Here is a 22,883-nt window from a genome sequence, read left to right as displayed (position 1 = left end):
TCACACAATGACATTCTCTGCCACATGGACTTGCTGGTCACTGTCTGACCAATGTTGACAACGACTGTGGCATGGACTCTGATGACTTCCAATGGCAAGGATACTATCTCCCCCTGTGAACTTTGGATTCTATACCCCCGGTACAGCACCTAATTGCATCCCCCCAAACACGTACCCCACCACCAATAAAAATATCAGAAATCACGAGATGATGCCGTCATTTAGCATTATTCCATTACATGTGTGTGTTGGCAAGTCAAACCGTGCCTGAGTTTTGAAGTAACTCCAACCATGCATACCCTGGGGTCTGAGTCTGGCACAGGACACACATGGGTCACAATGTATCATCCAATACAGACATGGAGCACCATACTTACCCGTGATGGTCCCAACCAGCTGAGGGGGTGCCTGCAAAACTGTGCGGACAGACCTATTTCAAAGAGCAACAGTCATGCACAGAGGTCAGGGATCATGTGGAGTGTCCTGGGGTGAGAGTCCCAGGTATGTGTAGCCAGGTGGGAGAACTATGTCCTGCAAGCAGGAGTCAGGTGGATGTGGAGAATGGTGGCCAGGCCAAGGTTGGATGCATGGAGATGGCACAATGGGGTCTTGGATGACAGTGCCACATGGTTGTGTTGGGGACGTGGTCGTGGGCTGCATCCTGAGTGTGGCCGTGGATTGTGAAGGTCATCCTGCAGATGACAGTGATCCATTGCCGCTATCCCTGTTGGACGGTGATGTGGCTGGGTTGCCGGATGGTGAAGCAGAGCTGTGCAGATGCACCCTGGATGTGGACAAGTGTCATGGGAGTTGTAAGGTACTTCTCCCTAGAGTGCAGGGTAGGATTGGACATGGATGTCGAAGTTGACCTGGGGGATGGTCTGTCTTGCCTTGAGGTGGATCGAACAGTGGACCTTGTGCATAATGCAGAGTGTTCTGAGGCCTGAGGTACAGATGCTGGTGATCACCATAGCACATGTGAGCAAGCTTTCCATGATGCACACCAGCTCATGTGCGTGGACACTGTGTGCCTGTGCAGGGCCCTTGCGGGTGGGACACAAGCAGTTGACCCAGCTGTAAGGGGACAATCCGCAGATGAACACCTCAGTCGTGTACAAGTCCAGCATCAGGTGGCCAACGTGCAGCCATCTGCCAATGGATACCATGCATTATTCAATATGGGAACTGGCAAGGACTGCGTCTTTGGGGAGGGTGAAGAGCCCCTGCCTGTCAATAGGACACCAGATGATGATGAGATGCAGTGCGCATGTCATGGTGTAGAGGGGTATCCTGGACACATTATAGACTGACACGCTGAGACATGATACCTGTGCCATGTGCCCCACAACGACACCATACTCCATGCAGAGGCCTGGAGTACCACTCACATGGCCATGTTGGGGTACAGAGCCGGTGGGGAGTAGGAGGGACATGACCTGGTTGGTGTGACAGGGCCTGGAAGGCGTGCCAGCGCTGTGTAGGCAGTTGGAGTGCAAACTCATTATGCAAAGGTGTTGTGTGGGCGATGAGTGCATGCCTGAGTGCATGCAACAGATGTATTGGATGGACATTGCTTGATGGGTGGCCTCAACATCATGGTGTAGCGTGATGTGGCACATGCAAGGACATGAGGCACGTGCAATGTGCACGTAGCATGTGCAGACGGTCCAGCCTTTGCCACCGCAACTGTGTCACACACAAGCAGATTACACCAAAATGAATGGGTGGAGGGAGGAAGGGGGGTGCGTCTTAGAGGCATGTGTGTGAGGGCAAATCTAGAAACTCTGTGTGCCCTTGCTGCAGGGCCTGCAGCAGCAGGCGCAATGTCCTGGAAACCATGCCACAAGTTGCACACTAACACAAGCATGTCAGAAAGGACTACTGCGAAAGGTGTATGAGAAGGGAGGAGTGTCTGATTCAACATGGCACACACACAGACAATGGATGCACAGACAGCAAAGTGGCCTACACAGTGCATGGTGCACAATACATATCATAATGCCTGACAAACAGCTTGCATCTTGCTACTCTACACATAGACTCATATGCACAATCTGTGACAACTATGCCAGACATGCCGCATGCACAGTGGCCAGAGACCTGCATTGACAGAGATGAGGCACCTTGGAGGCTGAGGGACACATTTATTAGTCATGTTTGCCGGAAGGCAAATGCATCTATATTAACAGATGCACAGGTCATGTGGTTGAACATGTGAAACCTACACTGGCACCCCCCTTTGCACCACAGATGCAGGAAACCCATAGAACTGGCACACAAGTGACAGGTTTGAGGCAAACACCCCGTGCTGCTCACGGAGAGGCTGCAATTCACAATTGAACCACTAATGGGGATGTCCCACACTATGTCAACCTGGTGCATCCCGTATGTGTCCGAGGGCAGTGTTACACACATTGATGCCTTCATCACAATCCACAATCGCATTACAGATGACTGTCACCAAGTGTGACTATCAATTCAGGTGAAACCAGCTCCATGTCATGTGACCCATGGTGATTCTACATGTATGCTAAGTAACCAAACATGAACAGGAGCAGTGCACACACATTCCAAACACATAGCACACCCCAAAAGCCGTGGTGCATCCCTTACCCTAAGGTGATTTTTCGACATGTCCGTGCATGTTACGCTGATTCAGCACACGTTGCTGTATTCATGAGGAATAGCAGGAGCACAACAATGCCAGCAGCAGACAGCATGCGCAAATACATGGGGATGAGAGACACACAAGAAGTGAGCCAAAAGAAGCACATCCGCATGCATAGGCATGTACTCGACACGTATAAGGTTGTCAACATGCTAGGTGAAAATAGTGTCTCAGGTAAGACATACTGTTATTACACCATCACTCGAGTGACACATCCAAACACACCTCTGACTCACTTGCCAGACATGCAGATGGACCCACACCTTGCAACACATGCCACTCAGACACTGCAACTCACCACTAAGCAAAGAAGTTGTGTATGAGCCGACTCCGGATGTCCTCTTCCTCCTCCTCCTCAACATCACTTGCCTCATCACCAAGCCCCTCGTCCTCCACGGGTGGATGTTCCTGCTCATCCGGATCCAGGATGAGTGGCACAGCTTTCTTCACTGCCATGTTGTGCAGCATGCAGCACACGAGGAAGATTTTGCAGACCTTCACCGGTGCATATGGGAGTGCGCCGCCGGTCTTGTCGAGGCACCGGAATCGGCTCTTCAGGAGGCCAAAGGTCCTCTCTATCACTCGCCTGGTCTGCACATGGGCGTTGTTGTACCGGTGATCAGCAGCTGTTCTGGGGTTACAGAGAGGTGTGATCAGCCCTGGCATGTTGGGATAGCCAGAGTCCCCTACATGGAAACATCATGGACAGAAGTGGGTCAGGAGAAGCATTAAGACAGAAAGATGACGCTAAATACAGGAGTAACAGAGTATACCCACCAACAAGACATTCTCGTTCGTTGCGTAGCTGCAGCATCATTTCAGGCACCCTGCTACGCCTCATGATGTAGGCATTGTGTGCTGATCCTGGAAAACGAGCACAGACATGGGAAATCACCATGTTAGCAAGACACACCACAAGGGCATTAATGGAGTGGTAATGTTTCCTGTTCCTATAGGCTACCTCCTGTGCCTGTGGTGGTACCAAAGCCACATGTGTCCCATCAATAGACCCAATGACATGGGGCATCCCTCCCAGGGCATAGAAGTCCCCCTTGACACCTGTCAACTGCTCAGGAGTTGGGAAATGTATAAACTCATCCAGGTGAACCAACATGGCCTCTAAAAAATCATGCAGGACACGGCTAAACATGGTCTGGGACATGCCACCAACATGAGCAATGGTATGTTGGAACGTACCCGTGGCAAAGAAATGTAGGGCTGCCATCACCTTCATCTTTGTTGGAAGGGCGTTCTCCGGGGGGCTTCAGAATACGTTCCTGACCACCCTTTGAACCACCTCTCCCAGAGTTAGGCTGAGCAATGGCGGGGAGGCCCTTCCTGGAAGGGTCTCGTTCCTAGGCTCGTACACGCTGAGCTTACACTCTTGGACAGAGGGACACCACACAGTAGTTCTTAGTAAGACAGTATACTTTATCGATAGTTTCAGGGGATCTTTATGATCCGTGATACTGCTGTTGGGTCAATGCCACAAGCGGCGGTGGTTTCGTGATAGGGGTATGGGGGTAGCGGGACAGTCTTTAAGTTCAGTGTCTCTGCAAAGTATCCTGCGCACAGCTCTCAATCCTCGAGCTGGGGGATGTGGGTTCACTCGGCAACCTCCGCCGGTCCTTCTGGGTAGGAGCGCCGCGAGTCTCTCAGCAGGCACAGGTGGTTACAGATTCTCAGGAGCCGCGACGGCGTCAGCTGGGCTCAGATGGTTCAGAGTTCGGGGAGCCGCGACAGTGTCAGCAGGGCTCAGATGGTTCAGAGTTCGGGGAGCCGCGACAGCGTCAGCAGGGCTCAGATGGTTCAGAGTTCGGGGAGCCGCGACAGCGTCAGCAGGGCTCAGATGGTTCAGAGTCTGGGGAGCCGCGACAGCGTCAGCAGGGCTCAGATGGGTCAGAGTTCGGGGAGCCGCGACAGTATCAGCAGGGCTCAGATGGTTCAGAGTTCGGGGAGCCGCGACAGCATCAGCAGGGCTCTCGTAGGTCCAGGTCTTCTCTGCCGCCTGTCCCTCCAGTACCCCTTGTTATACTCCCCCTCCTCCTTGAAGTCCGGAGTCCTCGCAGATAGGGGTCTTGGTGCCTGGGGGCGGTGTGCGGGTATTTCCTGCCGCTCGGCCCTGTGATCTGTTCAGGTTGGTCTGGGAGGGACTCCAGACGCCCAGTATGCGAGGCGCCCATTCACCGGGGGCCTGGTGGCCGATCGAAACCCTCCTTGGGGAGGAGATCAGGGGTGTGACAGGGACGGCGTCTCTCGGTCTCGCTTGGGGTTTTCTCTCTCCCTCGGCCGGATATGCGTGGTAGTGTCTTAGGTTTTGCTGGGGCCCCGGCCGGCCATCGGGTTTACTGGGCCATGGTGGCCGGAAGTCTGTGATACCGGGGACCAGGTGTGGTTGCAGGGTTGTTTACTGGTCGGGAGGGTCCACGCCACAAGGCCGGTCACACACGTGCCCCCCCCAGCTGAAAGGCGGGGAGAACTACCCATCCACTTGGGGGTTCTCCTCGCTGAAGCGCAAGAATCGGGACAGGCCAGCAGCGTTGGCGTGGTCAGTCCCGGGGCGATGCTCCACAGTGAAGTCCATCCCCTGGAGGGAGATTGACCATCGTAGCAGCTTGGGCTTTTCTCCTCTCATTTGCATCAGCCACCGTAAGGGTCGATGATCCGTTTGAACTCGGAAGTGGGTTCCGAACAAGTAGGGCCGTAGCTTTTTGAGGGCCCAGACTACTGCGAAGGTCTCTCTTTCAATGGTGCTCCACCGTTGTTCCCGAGGTAGTAACCTTCGGCTGATGAAGGCTATGGGCTGATCTATGCCTTGGTCATTGAACTGTGAGAGGACTGCCCCGATGCCGTGCTCCGAAGCGTCCGTCTGGACCACAAACTCCTGAGAGTGGTCAGGGGCTTTGAGTACCGGAGCAGTACATATAGCGGCTTTCAAGGCGTCGAACGCTTTTTGGCACGGGGAGTCCACTGTACTTTCTTCGGGTGCTTTTTGGAGGTTAACTCTGTGAGGGGGACTGCGATGCTGCCATAGTTTTTAATAAACCTCCGGTAGTAACCGGTGAGGCCTAGGAAGGCTGGAGGGGGGCGACCTGCCCGCTCCCCACCTGGTGTCCCAGATAGATCACTGAGCCTTGTCCAATTTGGCACTTGCTGGCCTTGATGGTTAGGCCTGCCTGGCGCAGGGCCATCAGTACTTGTCGGAGGTGCTGGAGGTGTTCGGTCCATTGGGAGCTGAATACTGTGATGTCGTCTAGGTACGCTGTGCTGAACCCCTCTAGTCCGGCCAGGACCCGGTTCACCAGTCGCTGGAAGGTGGCCGGGGCATTTTTCATCCCAAAAGGCATGACTCTGAAGCGGTAGTGCCCATCCGGGGTGTAGAAGGCGGACCGCTCCTTAGCTCCCTCAGTGAGTGCAATTTGCCAGTATACCCAGGTCAGGTCAAAAGTGGTGAGGTAGCAAGCGGCCCGAGGCGGTCGATGAGCTCGTCTGCACGGGGAATAGGGTGAGCGTCCGCTCGGGTGACCGCATTGAGTCCCCGGTAGTCTACACAGAATCTCAGCTCTGGGGCGACACCAGGGGCTGCTGCTTTCGGGACACGTACTACCGGGCTGGCCCATGGGCTGTCGGAGGGTTCAATCACCCCTAGGGCTATCATCTTGGCTACTTCGGACTGGATGCAGGTCCGGACCCGGTCAGGGACTCGGTAGGCTCGGTGTTTTACTGGCGGGCTGTCTCCGGTGTCTACGTCGTGGACACACCAGTCGGTGACCCTAGGGGTGAGGGAGAAGAGGTCTGTGAATTGTCTCAATAGCTGGCGGCAGTCGTCGGACTGTTGGGGGGTGAGGGTGGACGAAAGTTTCACCCCCTCTACGGAGCCATCTTTCTCTTTAGCACACAGGGGTTCCAGAGGGGGCTCTGTGTCTTCTTCGGTCCCATCGTCAGTGGCCAGGAGCAAACTCAACTCCGTCCTCACGAAGTGGGGTTTAAGGCAGTTTACGTGGAGGACCCGGAGGGGGTTCCGAGGGGACTGAACCTCAACTAGATACGTGACTTGACTCTTCCGCTCGACCACTTTGAAGGGTCCAGTCCATCTGTCTTGGAGGGCGCAGGGTTTCACCGGGGCTATTACCCAGACCTGTTGGCCCGGCTTAAACTCGACCAGCGTGGCATTCTGGTCATACCAGCGCTTCATCTGTTCTTGGCTAGCCTCGAGGTTTGCCTCAGCGAGCTCCCGGAACTTCCGGGTCTGGTTGCGGAGCGCCAGGATATAGCGGAATACATCGGGAGGGGTTCCTCAGGGAGCCGATTCCCAGCTCTCTTTGACCAGGCTCAGGGGTCCCCGGACGGGGTGTCCGTAGAGTAATTTGAATGGGCTGAACCCCAGAGATTTTTGGGGAACTTCCCGGTAGGCGAACAGGAGGCAAGGGAGGAGGACATCCCATTTCCGGCAGAGGGGTTCTTCGAGGCCCATGATCATTCCTTTCAGGGTCCGGTTAAATCGTTCGACTAGGCCATTGCCTTGGGGGTGGTATGGGGTGGTGAATTTGTATGACACCCCGCATTGTTGCCATAAGGACCTCATGTATTTGGAGATAAAGAGAAGATCCCCATCAAGGCCCGGCCCACCACGGGGGCCGTCACAGTGCGGAGGGGAATGGCCTTTGGGTAGCGGGTGGCATGGTCCACCAGGACGAGGATGAACCGGTGGCCCTGGGTGGTCCAGGGATCCAGGGGTCCCACGATGTCGATCCCCACCCGTTCAAAGGGGGTACTAACAACGGGGAAGGGTTGTAGCGGAGCCTTGCGCTTCCCACCACCTTTTCCGCTAGCCTGGCACATGAGACATGACTTGCAGTGGGCCTCTACATTCACTCGCATTTTGGGCCAATAGAAGTGGGTAACCAGGCGATGATAGGTTTTGTCTTGGCCTAAGTGTCCTGCCAGGGGTACATCATATGCTAGGCCGAAGAGGAAATTTCGGAAGCGCAGGGGTACCACCAGTACCTGGGCCGATCCCAGCTCGGCCGACTTCTGTTCGCTGTACAGGAGGCCGCTTTCCCAATATACCCAGTAGGTTCCGGACTGGTCGCCTGCTGCCTGGGCTTCGGCCTGCTGTCGGGGTCCAATGAGGGAAGGGCAGGTGGCTTGTTCCCTGCAGAATTCTTCTCGGAAGGGACCTCCCTCGCAGTGCCAGTGGGCCATCTCGGGTAGGTCCCCGAGCTCGGTCAGTTTCTTGGGGTCTGGATGCACTGACCCGTCATTGGGAACGGGTTCTTCTTCCGGGAGAGGGTCGTCGGGCTCGGGTAGGGCGTCCCGGTCCTCGGGGACGGCGACTGGGTTCAGGGGTAAGGCCTCAACTCCCTTCGGGGGAAGGCGATCGGGCAGACATGGAGTGCGTGGTGGCGCATACCCATTCGGGTAGGCCCATCATCTCCAGATGGGCTCTTCGTTCCACTTGTCCCCACAGGGAGCTCTCGAGGTCGTTCCCCAGGAGGCAGTCTACTGGTTGGGATGTTCGGACTGCCACTCTCAATTTACCGGTGACTCCCCCCCATTCGAAGGGTACCAGGGCCATCCGGCAGAGGCTCTCGGAATTGTCCAAAGATATGACTGGACAGAAGGCGTCGAGCAGGATCTGGTCTTCGGAGACCAGGTGGCAGTGGACCGCTGTGACACTCGCCCCGGTGTCGCGGAGGGCCTCGACTCGGTGACCGTTGACCGTCACTTGTTGTCGGTATTTTTTTGTGTTGGCGGGTAGGGGTGTTCCGGGAATCATCTCTCGGTCTCCTAGGGAGACCAGGGCCATGGCTGCTGGTTTCCACTCCTCGGAGTCTTCCATCTCTTCTCCTAGGGCTACGGAGGCCATTTGTCGGGCCGGAGGGGCTGTGGCTGCGGGTCGTTGGTACATGGGACACTGGGGGTCACTGGCATAGTGTCCAGGTTGTTGGCAGCGGAAACAGGTGATCTTGACTCGGGGTCCCTGCCTCCCCGGGGGTCCGGTGCTGGCTGGAGGTGGGGCTGGAAATTGCAGGGGTTGGCCTCTGGGGGGACTATGCTGGGGGCCCACCTGGGATTCCCTCGGTCTGCCTTGGTTCCCTCCGCCCCTCTGGTGGGGAGGTCCCTGACTGTGGCGACCGTAGTCTCCCACGGGGCCCCGGGAGGCCCGAGTGTTCACCCATCGTTCAGCTTCGACCGCCAGTTTCCGAGGGTCAGTGAGCTTGCTGTCCAAGAGGTGCTGGCGTAACTCCACGAAGCAATTTGCGGACAAGTGTTCCCATGCTATTAGGTCAAACTGTTCCTCGAAGGTGGAGACCTTGCTGCCCTTGATCCACCCGTCCAAGGCCATGCTGTAAAAGTTCACGTATTCTACCCACGTGGTACCGGGTATCTTTTTACAGTCTCGAAACCGTTGCCGGTATATCTCGGGGTGAGTCCATATCTGGCTAATAGGGCCTCTTTCATGTGGCTGTAGGAATTCAGCACAGTGGAGGGCAGGTCCAGCAGGGTATCCCTCCCCTCGCTCAGGAACCGGCCCCACAAGCCAGCCCCCCAATCCTTCTGTGGAACTCTGTGGGAGGTCATGGCGACTTCGTAGGCCTTGAACCACTGCTGGATGTTGTTGTTCTTGTAGTATTCCTTCACCACATCCTTGGGGATGTGGACCTTTGGTTCCATGGCGGGGGAGGTCGGTTGGTTTCCCGTGGTTCTGGACTCCTCGCCCTTGGCCTTGAGTTCGATCTCTTTTAGGCTGCGTTCGTGTTCTAGTTGAAGTTTCCTTTCTTCGTGTTCTCGCTGTCGTTTCTTTTCCTCGAGTTCCCCTTGTAGGCGTAATTGTTCTACGGCTAACTTTTTTTCGGCCAATTTTAGCTCTCCCTCTATTTTTAGTTTGGCTAGTTCTAGTTCGTGGTTGCGGCCCCTCTCTCGGTCCGCTAGCTCTTCCGGGGATAGGCCCCCCTCTGTGGCATTGCTCCTTACGGGGATGCTTCGTGGTTCATTTGGCGGCTCTCTTTTGGTTTGGGGCAGGGAAGCTCCTGCCTCGACCCAGGTCTTCAATGCTTCCTGGAAGTCTTCTTTAGTGCTTAATCCGGTAGTAGCGATTCCAAGGTCTTTGCAGAACTGTTTTAGTTCTCGATGCGTATAATATTCCAACCGCTCCTCTTGGAAGAGTCGGGCTTGTGTTGGTTCCTGCGGTACTCATGGTGCTTTCTCCTTCCATCTCCTTTCGGTAGTGCGTCAGCCGTTTACTGTACGATCTCTAGGTGTCGGCTCGGATCCCGTCGTCTGCCACCAAATGTTGGAAGGGCATTCTCCGGGGGGCTTCAGAATACGTTCCTGGCCACCCTTTGACCCACCTCTCCCAGAGTTAGGCCGAGCAATGGCGGGGAGGCCCTTCCTGGAAGGGTCTCGTTCCTAGGCTCGTACACGCTGAGCTTACACTCTTGGACAGAGGGACACCACACAGTAGTTCTTAGTAAGACAGTATACTTTATCGATAGTTTCAGGGGATCTTTATGATACTGCTGTTGGGTCAATGCCACAAGCGGCAGTGGTTATGTGATAGGGGTATGGGGATAGCGGGACAGTCTTTAAGTTCAGTGTCTCTGCGGAGTATCCTGCACACAGCTCTCAATCCTCGAGCTGGGGGATGTGGGTTCACTCGGCAACCTCTGCCGGTCCTTCTGGGTAGGAGCGCCGCGAGTCTCTCAGCAGGCACAGGTGGTTACAGATTCTCGGGAGCCGTGATGGCGTCAGCTGGGCTCAGATGGTTCAGAGTTTGGGGTGCCGCGACAGCGTCAGCAGGGCTCAGATGGATCAGAGTTCGGGGAGCCGCAACAGCGTCAGCAGGGCTCAGATGGTTCAGAATTTGGGGAGCCGCGACAGCGTCAGCAGGGCTCAGATGGTTCAGAGTTCGGGGAGCCGCGACAGCGTCAGTAGGGCTCTCGTAGGTCCAGGTCTTCTCTGCCGCCTGTCCCTCCAGCACCCCTTGTTATACTCCCCCTCCTCCTGGAAGTCCGGAGTCCTCGCAGAGAGGGGTCTTGAAGCCTGGGGGCGGTGTGTGGGGATTTCCTGCCGCTCGGCCCTGTGATCTGTTCAGGTTGGTCTGGGAGGGACTCCACACGCCCAGCATGCGGGGTGCCCGCTCACGGGGGCCTGGTGGCCGATCGAAACCCTCCTTGGGGAGGAGATCAGAGGTGTGACAGGGACGGCGTCTCTTGGTCTTGCTTGGGGGTTTCTCTCTCCCTCGGCCGGGCATGCGTGGTAGTGTCTTGGGTTTTGCTGGGGCCCCGGCCCGCCATCGTGTTTACTGGGCCATGGTGGCTGGAAGTCTGTGATACCGGGGATCAGGTGTCGATGCAGGGTTGTTTACTGGTCGGGAGGGTCCACGTCACAAGGCCGGTCTCACAATCTTGGGTGTCAGTGCAGTAGGATACCTGTGTAGCGGTTGGAGGTGTGCTGCCAGCCTTGCTGTCAAGTTCAGAATCAACCGTTGGGTGAAGCGGTAGCGGCGTATACAGTCACGTTCCCTCAGGGCAGCCAAGTCTGGGATTGGTCGGGGAAGAGGCGGAGCCATGCAGTAATTTGGAACGGACAACGAAGAGTGAGTACAGTACAACAACACTGTCAATGTACTGGGCACATGTTGAACAGCCAATACACATATGCTACATGCAGAGTCAGGTCTGTGCAATATATCCTGGACACGTATGCCAGGCAGGTGACACTCCTACCAAGAGCCATCTACAAACGTGGATTCACAAGCTCAACATGACATGGCATGAGACTAGCTGTGGGCAGTGTAGGTGAACAGGCAGACGCATTACAGGAGTGACAGACATCCACATGTGTGCAGGAGAAGGATGTTTATCATACAGACAGGTTGCGAAACACTAGAGGCACAGGCCACATGTCCCTGAAAAAAGGACAGACCACACACCTTGCCATGAAGGGGTACATGTCAAAACTGATCACACATACATTGATACTACGCAGATATGTCCTTGTCTCGCAAGTCCATGTTCGATGCATACATACACACGTTACGTCTGATTCCACATGTGTCCTAGTGTGCATAATAGTGTGCCATGCCCATCCACACACATGCACATGTTTGATGCAGCAACTGCAGATGCATTTGATGGAACACCAACAGCAAGCTTATGGGAACACATGACACACACATAACATACTCACATCGTGCTAAGCTGGTAGTCACATGTCAGGTGTCATTATCCGTGTACCTGGCATCAGGGGACAGTTGCGGGTGTTGGCGACTGTGCCATGCCAGTGACGCAGTGCTCAACAAGTCTGTACTACATGCTCACATGTCAAAGGTGTGAAGGGGATGTGTGGCACATAGTGCAGCTTGACACATGACATGTGTACACAGCTCATCACACATCTACTGGATTCAAACATGAGGAGATTTGTGCCACATCACAGCCTGACACACCTAGGCCCGAGACATGTAGGACTGCACTGACAATGACTTGATGTCCAGCCTCGGCCAAGTATGACAGCTCAATTCCTTTCTGTGTGCCGCCTGTCACCAGTGTAAGGTGTGAAACGCACCGTACACACGCTCTGAGGGCGTGTGTAGGATCCATACCACCATGGTTGTGTCGCCGTATGCGTACGCCATGGTGATACGGTCCGTACACGCGTGTGTAGGGTCCGTACCACTATGGTTGTGTCGCCGTAGGCGTACGCCATGGTGATACGGTCCGTACACGCGTGTGTAGGGTCCGTACCACTATGGTTGTGTCGCCGTAGGCGTACGCCATGGTGATACGGTCCGTACACGCGTGTGTAAGGTCCGTACCACTATGGTTGTGTCGCCGTACGCCATGGTGATACGGTCCGTACACGCGTGTGTAGGGTCCGTACCACTATGGTTGTGTCGCCGTAGGCATACGCCATGGTGATACGGTCTGTACACGCGTGTGTAGGGTCCGTACCACTATGGTAGTGCAGCCGTAGGCGTACGCCATAGGGATACGGTCCGTACACGCTTGTGTAGGGTCCGTATCACCATGGCGTATGCGTACGGCAACACTACCATAGTGATACGAACCCTACACACGCGTGTACGGACCGTATCCCTATGGCGTACGCCTACGGCGACACAACCATAGTGGTACGGACCCTACACACGCGTGTACGGACCGTATCCCTATGGCGTATGCCTATGGCGACACAACCATAGTGGTATGGACCCTACACACGCGTGTACCGACCGTGTCACTGGAGTAGTGGTGCCCTAGGGGCGTGGAACGCTCCGTACCTGTGTGTGTATAGTGAAATTACATAGGGGACACATGAGGGACAATTATAAGGGCCTAAATGCATGCTGGTTGTCATCAGGTGGCCAGCAGAAGTCGGTTGGAGAAAATATACAAAGTTGCAAAGTGGTTGTTGACTTGACATCATGCTCATTTTTTATAACATGCAAAGGCACCCACTGGGGTAGGTTTAAAGGGATTGGAGGAAACGTAGGATGCAAATGAGATTGACCAATCACTCTGTACTCCTGTAAATGAAACAGGCCAGCAAGGCAAATATAAGGCAGCCAGGCCCCATTAGAGAGCACTTGCCTGCACAACCTTTCATTCCACACCACTGCTGCTGCTCGTGAATCCTCTGGCACCATGTCCAGGTCTGTGGAGAGGGCCCAGCCATTCACCCAGGAGGAGAACCAGGCCCTGCTGGACGTGATCCTCCCACAGTACCCTTGCCTGTATGGGAGACCAGGGGAGCAGCTGAGTGCAGACTCCATTAGCTCAGACTGTGCCCCTGTTTTGTGACTGTCACTTCTGGCATTGTGTCCAGGTGTGACAGACATGCAATGTTCTTCAGAGTGGGTCCCAGGGGGGGAATGCCTCATGTCTCCCATGCAGAGCATGCTGTAGTGCATGTCTGCAGTCCTCACTTGCATGGTGCTTACTGTGACAATCACTGCATGGTGCATGTCACATTCAGCCTGGCTAATCCTCTTGGGAATGTTGTTTCTACAGTCTTGATGTGATTATGTGGTTCCCCCAGTGTGACAGGTGACTGTACCCACAGATGTGTGTGAGTTGAGTGTGCCTGTGGTGAGAGTGTCCAAATGATGTGTTCGTCCCCTGGACATTGGTGTGTGTGTAAGTCCCCTGTCATGTGGGTGAGTGTCTATGTGGAGTGTTGCACCCCAGATGCATGAGGGATGCATATACCCTACCCATCTGATGTGAGCAGGGAGCAGTGCTGTGTGTCTGACGTGCTGAGCCTGCCCCACAGCTGTGACACACCCCGGTATAGTGCCACATGTGCAGAGTGATGTTTGTACCCGCAGTTGCCAATGGCAGGTAATTGTCCTGTGCCTGTGGGTGTCTGTGTACCCTGCTGAGGTTGCGCCAGTGGCCTGGGGCATGTGACTGCTTTGAGGTGCTGTACATAATCGTGGTGTAGCTTGTGATGCACAGTGTGAGCCAGGATCAGTGATTGTGTTGCACCCCTCATTCCACCTGTGTACTTTCAATGCCACGTCGTGCCTTTGGCCTTCCCCAGAGGATAATGTCCCTATGATGAAGGTGCACTGATTTTGCTGCATACTATGCCCTGTTCAAACCAGCCAAATTGTTCAAATGTGTGTCTCTGTGACATGTAGCAGGTGTATTGATGTTGTCTCACTTTGTCATCCTCACAGGTAGGCGTCCATGCCAAGGGGGAGATCTGGAGGGAAGCCATCAGTGCCGTGAGGTCGGTGGAGGGTCGGAGGCGGCGCCTGCCCCAGGTGAGGAAACGCTGGCAGGATATCCGGTGCTGAACCAGGAGGATCGCCCGGGTCCTGCTGGGGGACTCACCTGAGAGCCACAAGAACCGTGGGCGCCGGCGCCTGACCCACCAGATGAAGCGTGTGCTGGTGGTGGTCTTGTAAGACAAAAAGGGTACAGAGTTCCTCAGGTCAGTTAAGAACAAATAATGATTTCAGCAAAAAGTTTCGTCTGTCATGAAAAAGGGGGGGAGACCCTTTAGTTGGAACTAGGGCCCTCACACACCCAGCAAGCTAGGTGTCATGCTTCATCATTTGAGCCTGCCCCTCGTCAGGTCGGCGCTGCAATTCCTGACGGGCTCCCAATATTGGGGCTCTTTGGCGGGGATCTTCTGTTCCTGCCGAAGGGTGCTGTGGGGGTAAGGGGCCCTAGAATGTGTAGATGTGGTGTACGGATAAAATAGGTACTGTTAGTCCACAGGAAACGTGTTTAATAAAGTGTTAAACAGCCTAGTTAAAAAGAAAATGAGGTGGGGATAGCTACTAGTGATTATGATGCTAGTTGTGTATGCCCTACTCTCAGAAGGATCAACATGTTTCTTGCCCTTTAAGCCAGTAATTGGTCACGGCAATTCGTCAGGATCAGGAAAACATAAACTATCTACAACACGAATTGCAACACTAAGAACTGCATATATATGATCAGGTGTCCGTGTGATTTGGTATACGTAGGCATGACAACCCGCATGGTAAAGACCAGGATTATGGAACATAAGAGTAACATTCGATGTCAGAAAGTGACCACCAAACTCTACACCCATTTTAAAACGATGCAACACCAGACAGATTCCATCAACTGGTTGGTCCTAGAAGCACACCCTCAGATGTCCCAAAATGCATTGTTTAAACTTGAGCAAAGATGGGTCCTTAGAATATCTTCACACCTGACTGGTCTTAACGACGACATCCCATGGTCCACACTCATTAGGTAAACATGCTCCTTGGTAGGACCTGTGACCCTTCCGGAATTCACTACGTGTCCTTGTTACACCCACGACCACCTTGGCCATACCTGTTAACTTGGATGCGGATCCTTAATCCTTAGCAGTGATGTTCTCTGAAAATACACCTTTTTAACAGATCACGAACCATCTAGATCTCTTTTCCACTGCTTTAAAAATAGATACACTATATTGGTATCCTATTTCTTTTTATGTGCCTCCCTCTGTGTTGTTTTTATGTGCCGGTCCCCGATGCGGATGGTTGCCGCTCTGTTTTTAGACCCCCATCCACGGGTTTCATCCCCGTACAATTTTGTGGGACTTGGATACTTCATCACGGCCCCCGCGAACCCCATCACTACCGCTTTTTTTATTTTTCCACATTCCCATGTGTTACCCGTGGCATTTAGTCTGGCCACCTACCCGTTGCCTGTCTTTAATTATATCGCCATGGCAACCAACTCTGTGAGTAAATCAACCCACGAAGAATCATTTCCTGATTCATACCGGATGCCGATAGTTTCCCCACACCACCTGCTCTAACATGGCCGCCCCTCTATCCCCAACCAATGGGATCGATACAACCGCTCTGGTAACCAATCCCTGTGAGCACACCAACCCACTGAGTATCACTTCCCGAGTCATACCGGATATGGATGGTTGCTCTCTCCACCTGTTCCAACATGGCTGACCCGCTTTACACTCCCCGACCAATGGGCTTGTGATTACCTTAGTCATGTGACACATTCCACACCTCCCGATATCCTTATCTGGCAAACACCGACTCCGTTCGGAACCCATCCCAGGTCCGGCGGTAGGGGTAGGTCTTCCATCCCACGCGTCGTTTGACGCAGGTGAGTGCATCAGGGTTCATCCAAGCCGTCTTCCATAAGGTGAGTTTGAGTATTTTTAAAGGGGGATTCGTGACGCCTCCATGACTTCATTGGCAGCTTGAGCGAGTACGTCCTGCTCTGACCCATCCTCTACCAGGGGCGATGGCGGTCGCCCCCTACTTTGCTCTTGAGTCTCTCGTGGCGACCCGTTACTGACCTCATTGACTACTTTTGGGCGGCGATACACCCTGGCCCCTGAGCATGATGGTCACCATGGCTGCACACCTAATCGCTCATGTTAGCATCTTTTGATATTCAAGGCTGTCATTACCCTCCGACACTGCTCTTACCGCATGGATTGCCGGGCTGACCATGTCACTTTTAATTTCGTCCATCCCTGGTTTCTTAATTGCTCCTCCCGGTTTTTTACTTCAGGACCCACGTTAGGAGTCCTTTTTTACCCGCCGGAGACTGCTGCAAGATTGCCTTGCTTACGCAAGAGGTGAGTTTACAACCTCCGCTCTGTCTCCGCCCCCAGTCCTGTCTTTTGATTTATTCTGTCCTTCGAGACCTTCCAGTACTCACCCTGAGAGCTTCACCCTATGAGACTCTCGATGATTTCAGCTGAAGTTGTTATGTATGTATTGTTTATCTTTACAGTTTTGTCATGTGTTTTCTGTCTCCAATGTTTCCATAGGTGACTCCTGAGCACCTTTCGGGTATGTAAAACACACATACCTTGTTGTAGATAGTTTATGTTTTCCTGATCCTGACGAATTGCCGTGACCAATTACTGGCTTAAAGGGCAAGAAACATGTTGATCCTTCTGAGAGTAGGGCATACACAACTAGCATCATAATCACTAGTAGCTATCCCCACCTCATTTTCTTTTTAACTAGGCTGTTTACCACTTTATTAAACACGTTTCCTGTGGACTAACAGTACCTATTTTATCCGTACACCACATCTACACATTCTAGGGCCCCTTACCCCCACAGCACCCTTCGGCAGGAACAGAAGATCCCCGCCAAAGAGCCCCAATATTGGGAGCCCGTCAGGAATTGCAGCGCCGACCTGACGAGGGGCAGGCTCAAATGATGAAGCATGACACCTAGCTTGCTGGGTGTGTGAGGGCCCTAGTTCCAACTAAAGGGTCTCCCCCCCTTTTTCATGACAGACGAAACTTTTTGCTGAAATCATTATTTGTTCTTAACTGACCTGAGGAACTCTGTACCCTTTTTGTCTTACTAGTCGCTTGGGTATGTACACTGGACCTCGTTAAACTTACCCATCTATCCCTCCTTTTGTTGACACTGGTGGTGGTCTTCCCTGACTTGGATAGGCGCCTAGTGGAGAATCAGCAGCAGGAAGGGGGTAGGTACATGTGTGTTTGTTGTGTGTCACCAGCTTTTGGAAGTGCGCAGTTGCATGGATACACTGCCAGGGTTCATATGTGCAGTACATATCCTGTTCCCCAAAGTAAACCGGTGCTGTTCTTCCTCCCTTACCCTCCTTGACACGTGTTCCCTGGTCTGTGTGTAGTCACTCTTGCACAAGGTCATCTAGGCTGCCAGTTAATCCAAGTGCCCAATGCTTGCAGCATCATGTGTGGGGGTGGTGTGTAACATGTGTTGGGACCTTGCCTGTGCCCTGGCCAGTTCAGTCAATGTGGGGTCCATGTAGGGGTGGGCGGAATTTGCGAAATTAACTTTCGCAAATTATCGCGAAAATGCAGAAAATCTCCGCAAACACGCCGGAAATAAGTTTTTTTGCCGCCTGTTCGCGGTATTTTTTGCGTGATCGCGGGTCGCCAACTTACCCATGCGGTTGCTCACGGGCGCGGCCATCTTGTTTTCACTTGTCCCGCCCTCTCGCGATGCTTACTTCCTGTTCCGGGTCGCGCAATGCATGTTCGCGCCTGTTCGCGGTCGATATTTCCTGTTCGCGACCGCTTTTACTTGATCGCGTTGCTTTTTGCTTGCTCGGGGAGAAAATATCGCGCAAACTTGCGCACGTGGTCGCAATGGGCGCGGCCATCTTGTTTTTCACTCTATTGCATGGTTCTGGGGCCTGATTTTCAATCCTCCCTAAATCTTTTCAATCCTTTGTTTATAGCCACTTTTTTTGGATCTTTATTACTTATTATTTCAATAACTATTTTCCTGCTTCTATATTTTTGGTTTTTGTCTACTTTTTTTTTGTTTTTTAGCTACTTTTTCTCTTTCTATTGCCTGCTTTTTATTTCCTTTACTCCTTTATTTATTTTACCTTTTCTTTCCCGCCCCGTCCCCAGAACCATGTCCAAGGGTAGGGCTGTTCGCCGGCGCAGCCAGAGCCGCGACCGCCTTCCTTGCGGAAGGCGGCACCCACAAGGGGTGCAGGCACGGGCCTTATTTGGGGAGGTGGAGTTGGCTGCACTAATTTTCTTTGTGCAGCGCCACCTCCCCTCAACCCTGGCAGCAGGTGGCAGGCCTGGGTCCCGGTACGGCCTCCGGGAGCGTCGGCAGCGGTGGGGGAAGGTGCGCCGGGCAGTGTCGCGCATCTCTGGGGTCCGGCGCACCCAGGCACAGCTGACGCACCGGTGGTCCGACATCCTGGACCGTGAGCAGGACCTGCTGGACCTGCTAGGAGTGGAGGTCCCGGGGCTTGGTGAGTACCTATTTAATTATTACAACTTTGTGTCTGTTCTTCTGCTCTATGTTATAAATTGCAAATATCTTTTTTTCCTTCCAACCAGCTAGAATGTTGCTGCTTACAATACATTCCAGGTTAATAATGTTTAAAAGTCTTCTGTGATTCTGACACAGGTGCTCTTCTGCGCTACTACTAACCTTACTTGTTTGCAGCTTTGCGTTTGCGCTTGCTTAGCGTGATTCTTTACGAGTTTATTTTAGAGAAATTAAGTTACGTAATGCTACAGTGACTCACGTCCACTCCTTACTTTGTCCTGTCACTAATAGATAGGGGAGGATTGAAACTTAGGTTTAGGTACTTTGTATGAGCTTCTAATTGGTTAGTGGTATGCGTGATGCCCCCCCTCACTCAGTTACGTGACGTGCTGCTAGTACGGCAGTCTTTAGAACCTTTTCTAGTTTGTTCAATGAGTGGAGGTAGGCTTAGCAGTTACTTAGCAGTAGCAGATCAGCATCAATCAAACCAAAATTTGGTGTATACAAAAAATGTAGTCATGTTCATGTGTCCTCCATGATTGGACCATACGCATTGTTGAGGAATACAGTGGAAAGGCATACTTAATGTACAATTGGCATGCCTGGAATAGAAGGGCTAGGTTGGGTGGTACGTTGTACTACTACTTAGGCTTAGTTGTAACTTTGTTTTCTGGAATCAGAATGGAAGACTGGATTACTGTTGATAAATAGTAACTTAAGTAGTCGAACTGCGAATCCCCCGATATTACATGTTGACCAGATGAGATCGGTCAATGTAGTTATTGCAATTGTTGTTTACATAAGTGTTTTTTGACCGTTGTTGAAAAATATTGTATTTGTTTGACACCATCCATCAATGTTTGTCTCTTTCTTATATCTTTCCTGTTCATCAGCACCCAGGGGCAGACCGACAGGGACTGGGCAGTCGGCGGGACAGGAACACCACCAGGAGGACACCGCTGAGGGCTCCTCTGCTGGCCCCAGTAAGTCTTCTTGTTTTTAATAATATTTCTTATTCCATAACTTTTACTGCCCCATTTTTCCCGAACTATAGTGTGTTTCCAAATGCTATTTTTTTACCACCAATTATCCTTCGATCTGTATGGTTTCAAAAATCTTATCCCTGCCTCCGCTATGATGACTCTGAGTACTACTACTCCTACTACATACTATCAGCCTGTCTGTACTGTACTGTAGTAGCTAGTCTTGCCCAGTTGGCCAGTGCCACTCTTTGTGAAAGGTTGTAATATAAAACTCATATTCACCAGTAGCTCGTACAATCCGTTGGGTCGTTGTCTTGTACTACTTTTACTCTTATTGATGTTGAGGCTTTTAAAATTCACAGCAACAACAGACCTACCAGATTTCTTAATATTTTGATATGATACCCTATAGGACATACCACTGTTGTAGGGATCTTGCACATACATTTGCACCAGAAAATAGGATGTTGGTGATGGTAGGTTGGACCTTCCTTGCACACCTCAATCAGAAATTCCGCACCCACCACAATTCCACTGCTTGACTATAGTACTGTCTTGTCATACCTATTAGGTCTCGGAACCCTCCCCCCAAGATACCCAACAAGTACACAACCCAGAACATAACACACCCAACCTCTGTCGTGGAAGCAATTCACATGCACACGCTTACTTTAATCTGCTCACTCGTGTAAGTTAGTCCACACCAAATACCACCAAGTCTATGTAAGTTTAATGTTTATTTCAATTTGAGAAGGTCTGTACACTGTTTTCTTAGCAGCACCAACCGGCAAATCAATAACATTAAAACAATATACATTGTTACACTTATACAGTTGGGAATTAAATCATGATAACTGAACAGTGGTGGAAGGCAGCACCACCATCCCATAGCAATTTAGTTTATATAAATTTATAAATGAAGATGTGAGTGAAGGGACCCCTCACCTCAGAAGAACCTAGTACTGGTAGTTGGTGCATCGTTCAGAAGCTCTGGTTCGTAGAAGGGAATCTTGCGTCTGTAATGCGAAAAAAGAAATGGTGTGCGTTAGTATATTACAACTTGCAAGCATTTCTCAGCCGTGCCAAAAAGTGTAGCATCTATGGATAAGCAATATGGACTAACAGTAACAGTAGTACACCAATTCTTCCTAAAAAAGTGGCTTGTTAATGTTTGTTGACCACTTGTACGCAGCGCGTAGACTAGACAGTAGCAGTGTGAGGCAGGTCATGTGGGCTCAAAGGTGGCTTAAGAAGCTGCAAGGTAAAGGTAACGTCACATGTGCATGGCTAGGGCTAATCAAGCAAAGGCTACAATGATCATATAACTATTAGTGTCTACTCTACTACTACCTGATTTGTACTAGTGATGTATGTTAGTATTAACTCATTTTTCAACCTTGCTACTGATCAATAGGGGGGAGGTGTATATGACGCCTAATAAATGTGTAATGTTTTCTAGGCGCACTACCGACCACCATTGCCGGGGCCAGCGAAGGCGACGCGGAGGGCGAGGATGCGGCAGTTGCAGATAGCAACGGAGCGGTAGGGGGAGTGGCAGCACCAGTGGCAGGCGGTGGTAAGTTAGATTCATAATCCTTAACTATTGTTGAACTTGACAGCACACTCACTGCAAGGGTGTACTGTATGTATATGTATACTGTACAGTTGTGACTTAGGGCCCCATTAGGATGGTGGGCGTATTGCCCCCGCCGGGCCGGCTGGAATTCACTGCCGTCACCGCAGGGGCAAACCTCCCACCATCCCTGTAGAAAATATTCAGACATGTCCAGGTGGAAAAGGGTTCAATATGGCGGTGGTGTCTCTCTCACCACACCGCCAGCCATATAATCTGCATTTTGGAATGCCTTTGCGTGGCGGCATTGCCGTCCACCACGGAAAGGCATGCACACATTGCAGAGTATGCTTGGGGGCCCCCATGGAGGGTACCTACCTATGCTATGGTACCCCCCCCCGACTTTCAAAGCAAAACGTGACAGGCTCCGTGCGGGGCCCGTCATGTTGTGCTTGGAAAAGCAGCACAACATTTTAGCATTGCTTTCAGCAAAGCCAACCAGAATTTAAATAAAAAAAAACAGGGTGCGCCCGCCACTGTGCCGGGCGCATCATCCTAATTAATTGTCCCCACGGGACCCCCACCCTTTTTAGCTATGCGATGTCGTAAGTAAGTATGAGTTGCTGGGGACGTTTGAAGAGTGAACTAGAAGACTAGAATTCCCTTTAATTGGTATAGGACTAGGAGCCGGAGTATTGAGTAACCAATGGCCTCATCTATCTGATTTCAACTCCGCTTTGAAAGTTTTATGGAGAAGAGCACCTTGTGCACTGTTCAACTAAAAAGTGTAAGACAGGTGGAAGGAAGAAGGACGGACGACATTTAAAATGTTATGTACTACTGTGCTTTATTTTATAGTGCTACTCTACCGTGCCACTATGTGTATAAATAATTACCTTGTCCTACTGTTTTATTAAGACTATATTTTACAATTGTCTTTTTTTTTTCTTTTTGATACACAGCTACTCCGAAACTCAACCGGAAGGAGTTGGCCGCCAAGGCACGGCGCCGGAAGCTGGAGGCAATCCAGCAGGAATACCAGCGGCTGGTGGTCCTAGCCGAGGAGGAGGAGGAGACTGCAGCAGCAATTCAAGCCTCCTCCAGTGCCCCGGGCCCCAGCCACCGCCCTCCAGCGGTACGGCGCCACCGTCTGGCGGCTGCCCGCCGCCACCGTGCCATCTCCGGTGCCCCCCCACTGTGGCTGCAACTGCCGCGGCCTTAGACGCCGTGTCGCCCATTTAGAGGACGAGATGCGCCAGATGCATGTCCTCCTCCAGTCCCGCCCCACCAGTTAGTCCCTGTCACTGCCCCTTTTTTAATTCCTGTTCTTGTTCTTTACTCGTTTGGCCGTTAAGACTTTTTTCTACTGTGGACAGTGGTTGGGGTTAGGGAGGGGGGTGGGTC

The 22,883-nt window shown here is 52.3% G+C and overlaps 1 long non-coding RNA gene across 1 annotated transcript; it reads left to right on the top strand.

Annotated features, from left to right (window-relative positions):
* The first annotated feature begins 19,812 nt into the window (after nt 1-19,812).
* Nucleotides 19,813-22,512, top strand: LOC146834543 (uncharacterized). Its single transcript, XR_014960304.1, has 3 exons — nt 19,813-19,906; nt 21,366-21,482; nt 22,442-22,512. It is a non-coding gene; the product is annotated as an uncharacterized LOC146834543 (long non-coding RNA).
* The last annotated feature ends 371 nt before the right edge of the window (nt 22,513-22,883 follow it).

The sequence above is a fragment of the Triturus cristatus genome, chromosome 4_2, assembly GCF_964204655.1.
Source record: "Triturus cristatus chromosome 4_2, aTriCri1.1, whole genome shotgun sequence".
NCBI classification, from domain to species: domain Eukaryota; kingdom Metazoa; phylum Chordata; class Amphibia; order Caudata; family Salamandridae; genus Triturus; species Triturus cristatus.
Note: the sequence above shows the minus strand (reverse complement) of the source record. Positions and strands in the feature narration are given on the sequence as shown.